Here is a 5,158-nt window from a genome sequence, read left to right on the forward strand (position 1 = left end):
TATAAGCACCCGGCGAAACCCCGGTTCGTGCAGCCGTAATGGCAGCTGCGGCTCCTGCTGCAGTCCTGGCTCCAACGCCGCCGTCCCTCCCAAGGGTGAGTAGCTCAGCCTGGGGCTTTCTTGAGAAGGTGCTACTGCCCCCCAATCCTCTCTGTGCCCTTCCTGTGCCTGTGACAGCGGCACGCTGCCGTCACAGACCTTCCCCCTCAAGTCGCCTTGTGGCGTCTGGGTAGTGCATCGTGCATCCCTTCGGCTCTGGTTCTTCTCGCCACGGTAGCGGTCTGGCTCTCTGAACTGGTCCGGATCTTCCCATCCGGACAAGAAATCAGCGATGAAGTTATCCTTACCAAGACGGTGTGCTACCGTGAATTTAAAAGGTTGCAAAGCCAATGCCCAGCGGGTAATTCTGGTGTTCGAACTTTGCTTTTTCGTTAGCCACTGTAACGGAGCATGGTCGGTTATCACTATAAATTCCCTCCCCAGGACATAGTACTGGAAATACTCTATGGCCCATCGTATGGCCAGGCATTCCCTTTACATGATAGCATACCTTGTCTCGGTGTGGCTAAGTTTTCGACTTGCAAAGGCAATCGGGCGTTCGCCTTCCTCCCCCTTCTGTAATAACACGGCCCCCAATGCCCGTCCCGACGCGTCCGTCTGCAAGATAAAAGGGGTGTTAAAATCTGGTGTATGCATTATGACCTCTTGGCGCATCGCCTCCTTCAGACGGTGGAAGCTGTCTCATCCCTCGGGTCCATGTTAAGCGAGCAGAGGAGACTCCGGCCAACGCATCCGTGAGAGGTGCTGCCATCTGTGCAAAGTGTGGTATAAACCAGCGGTAGTAGTTGACGAGCCCCAAGAAGGAACGTAATTGCTTACGAGTTCGGGGCTCTGGAAACTGGCTTATGGCCCTGATCTTATCGGCCAAGGGGCATATTGTCCCCTGTCCTACCCAAAACCCTAGATAGGCCGTCTCCCTCTCTGCTAACTTGCACTTCTTAGGGTTAGCAGTTAAACCAGCCTCTTGGAGTTCTCCTAGGACTGCCCTCAGGGCCCCTAGATGTTGCTCCCAGGTAGAGGTGAATATGATGATGTCATCTATGTACGCTGCAGCATAAGCTGCATGTGGAGCTAATAGCGTCTCCATTAACCTTTGGAAGGTGGTGGCCGCTCCGTTAAGGCCAAAGGGCATTCTTACAATTCGAACAGGCCCCAAGGAGTTCCAAACACTGTCTTGGCACAGTCGACGGGCCGCAAGGGAATCTGCCAGTAGCCCTTAGCCAGGTCCAGAGTGGATATGTACCGAGCCTCTCCAATCCTTTCGATGAGATGACTCACGTAGGGCATTGGGAAGGCATCGAATGTTGTTAGGGCATTTCGTTTCCTAAAATCTATGCACAACCTGAGGGAACCATCCAGCTTAGCCACCGGCACGATGGGGCTACGCCATGGGCTCTGAGAGGGCCGTATAATCCCCTGCTCCTGCATCTTCGAGACTTCCCACCGTACTTTCTGCTGCCATTGCTGGGGTATCGGTCTCCACCGGATGGCGTTCTTATTTCATGCTGGATACTCGCGGTCCTCCCTGGACTTTCTTGGAATACCTTTTGGAACTCCTCGACTAAGGCCAGTAATTCCTGTCGTTGGCGGCTATTTAACTGCTTACTCACGTGCACGCCCTCGTCCGGTGCAGTTTGCCCTAGTCCTGGGCAAAGAGGCCCTAGATCTACCTCTCCTGCCGTCTCTTGGGCCATCCAGCCTTGAGGGGTCTTCCAATCCTTCAGCCAATTTATATGGTAGACCTGCTGCTCCTGGCGATGACCCGGCTTACGCACCTCGTAGTCCACTGGCCCCACTTGCCTAATCACGGTGAAGGGCCCTTGCCACATCGCCAGTTGTTTACTCGAAGTGGCCGGTAATGAAACCAAGACCTGATCCCCAGGCTCAAAGGAACAGGCCTTTGCCCTCCTGTTGTAGTGTGCCTCCTGTCGCTCTTGGGCTTCCCTCACGTTATTTCCTGCAATCCGTTGGGCCTTCCGAATATGAGCCTGCAGCTCCTGGAGGTACTCCTCTGCAGAGACCCCCAAGCCCGTTGGCCGCTCCCACTCTTCTCGGACCACCTGCAATAGGCCTCTAGGGCTGTGGCCATACACCAATTGAAACGGTGAATAGTGGGTTGATTCCTGAGGAGCGTCCCGCAATGCGAATAGTAGAGGTGTCAGCAGGGTATCCCACCATCAGGGATCTTCTTGGGCACACCGCCTAAGTAGTCATTTAATGGTACCATTTAATCTTTCCACCAGGCCATTGGTCTGGGGATGATAAACTGATGTTCTTAGTTGGGTGATGCCCAGGGTCTTGCAAAGGGCCTTCATCACTCCTGACATAAAGTTTGTTCCTTGATCTGTAAGTATCTCTTGTGGAATGCCCACACACGCTATCCACTTCGCCCACCTGCGCTATCCACTTGAGAAGCTCCTCAGCCACTTTTGGGGCTGTAATGGACCGCAGTGGGACTGCTTCCGGGAACTGGGTGGCATAATCTACCAAGACCAAGATGTACTGGTAGCCACTGTGGGACTTCGGAAGGGGACCTATTACGTCCAAGGCGACCCTGGAAAATGGCGTCTCAATTATCGGCATGGGTCTCAGGGGTGCCTTAGGTGGCCCCCACAGGCATGCAGCTCCCCACCGATCCACATCCTCACGCATGTGTGGCCAGAAAAATTCCTGGGTCAATCTAGCCCAAGTTTTGGTACGCCCCAGATGACCCCCTAGCGGAGAGCCATGGGCCAGCCTCCAGACGAGGTGCCGTAGGGGGGACGGGACCACCAATTGCCTCCCTTTCAAGTCGCCTCCCTCTCCCCGCTGCACCCGATATAGCAACCCGCCTATTACCTCAAAGCCCTCCTGTCTCCGAGACGTTCCCTGTCCGGGGTCACTGGTCTTCAGCCGCTGGAGCTCCTGGTCCTCCCGTTGAGCTTGTCAGAATTGTGCCGCGCTCACCAGGGATTCCACACTAATGCCTTCCCCGCCTTCCCGACAGGGAGGCTCCGGGGTCTCAGCTGCCCATCCTTCCATTCTTTTAATTCACCTCCTCTCCTCCTTGGTGGCTTGCACCCATTCTAACACCCGGTAGAAGGGTTCCCATTCGCGTCCCAGGATCATTTCACAGGCTAGGGTGGGGGCCAAGCCCACCTGTAGTTCACCACGGAACTCCATCACCCTAATGGGTACGTAGCAGCAGCGAAAGTGCATTTCCCCACCTAGAATGCAGGTCATACTGATGACCCCCACCTCTTTTCTTTTCCCCAGCAGGGCTAGGTCTGCCTAGGGCAAGGACTGAGAACATCCCGTGTCTAACATTGCCCTCACAGCCCGACCGCCTACCCAGGCTGTGACCATGGGACGGTTCCACCCTTCTTCCGAGCGGGTGAACCCCACACTGCAATCCATGGGTTCCCCCGTGCTTTTCTCTCTGCACTGATGACCCCCACCTCTTTTCTTTTCCCCAGCAGGGCTAGGTCTGCCTAGGGCAAGGACTGAGAACATCCCGTGTCTAACATTGCCCTCACAGCCCGACCGCCTACCCAGGCTGTGACCATGGGACGGTTCCACCCTTCTTCCGAGCGGGTGAACCCCACACTGCAATCCATGGGTTCCCCCGTGCTTTTCTCTCTGCCCTTCTCTCTTGTCAGCAGATATCCCGCAGGACCCCGGCTTAGCTCGCTTAGCCCCATCCCGCAGTTCCGGGCAATGTGACCCGTGTGTCCACATTGGTAACAAACTATCCCCTTTGGGCCAGTCTTCCTAGGGGCTGCCCGGCCTTCTGCCCTGCTCCCAGAGCCTTCTCTCGAGATCCGGAAGCCTCATCCGCCCCCTTTCTCCTTTTCTGAGTTCGAAAAGGCCTCTGCCAGGTGCAAGGCCTCCTCACTGGACCGTGGTTGGTGTCGCCGCATCCATCTCTGGGTGTCTTCTTCCAAGTCCCAGAGGAACTGTTCCAATAATATCTGATCCAACACCCCCATACGATCAAATTTGCCTACCGGCAACCATTTCTGCAGGGCATCCCGGAGAGTTTGCAGTAAGCCCTGGGGTCGCTTACTCTCCCTCGATTTGTGCGCCCTGAATGCCTGCTGGTAACTCTCGGGGGAGATCTCCAGCCGGTACAAAATTGCGGCTTTGACGGCCTCATAATCCTGGGCCTCCTCCCTAGACAGTGCCCTGTATGCTGCTTGGGCTTCATCGATCACTAAGGCCCCCAGCTGATGGCCCCATTGGCTCCGGTCCAACCCCGTCTGAATGGCCGTCCGCTCAAAGGCCTCGATGTAGGCCTCAGGATCATTGTCCTTAGTCATGCGGGGCATTCTGAACAGGGCAGCATTGCGCTGTATCCACTCTTGCTGATGCGCTCCCTGTAATTGTTGGACTGCCAACAACTGCCTGATAGCCTGGACTGCTTGAGTCAACACGTCCACCTGGGATAACCTGGGATAACCACGTCCACCTGGGCTGCATCTTGCTTTATTCCCGGGTGGGGCTCTGCCCCATAGGCACTGGCGCTGTCACCAAATTCCCGGCCAATGCACCACTGTGATGTTGGTGGACCTCACGTCTGGTAACACTCTTCATCAGGTAGTCCCTCCCCCTCGTCCCGCCTGCCATGACTTCGATGTTATGGGTGATTCAAGGAGGGGTTCAGTGGAGTTCTTCTACCCGAGGGGTTTCCCCGACGCGGGTGTACGCATGGTTGAGGTGTGCCGTTGTTCCACGGGGCTCCGCCACCCCTACACCCCGTCCACTCGCCAACCGGTCACTCGCGGGTGAGATGGTACCTCACCGCTATTTGCCGGCCTGTCGGCCAGTAGGTGCTCCTGACCGTAGGGAGATAAGCTGATGGTTGCCGCCTTCGGGTCCTGCTGATCCCCGCTGCTGGCTTGGGTGTTCTCCCTTTTTCCTCCCCTGGTTTTAGAAATAATATTCCTCTGGGATGGGGAGGCTTCCTGGAACAACGTTTTGGCCCTGGCAATCTCCCGGGACCATTCCTTCCGCCCCTGCCAAGGTGCCTATTTCCTGCTTCAGCTGTTGAGCTGAAGCAGAGCCGCTTGTCTGAAGCGTTTGCTCCAGGGGAGCCGCAGCACCACCGGCGGGCCGCCTG

The sequence above is a fragment of the Alligator sinensis genome, unplaced genomic scaffold (genome assembly GCF_000455745.1).
Source record: "Alligator sinensis unplaced genomic scaffold, ASM45574v1 scaffold94_1, whole genome shotgun sequence".
Lineage (NCBI taxonomy): Eukaryota > Metazoa > Chordata > Crocodylia > Alligatoridae > Alligator > Alligator sinensis.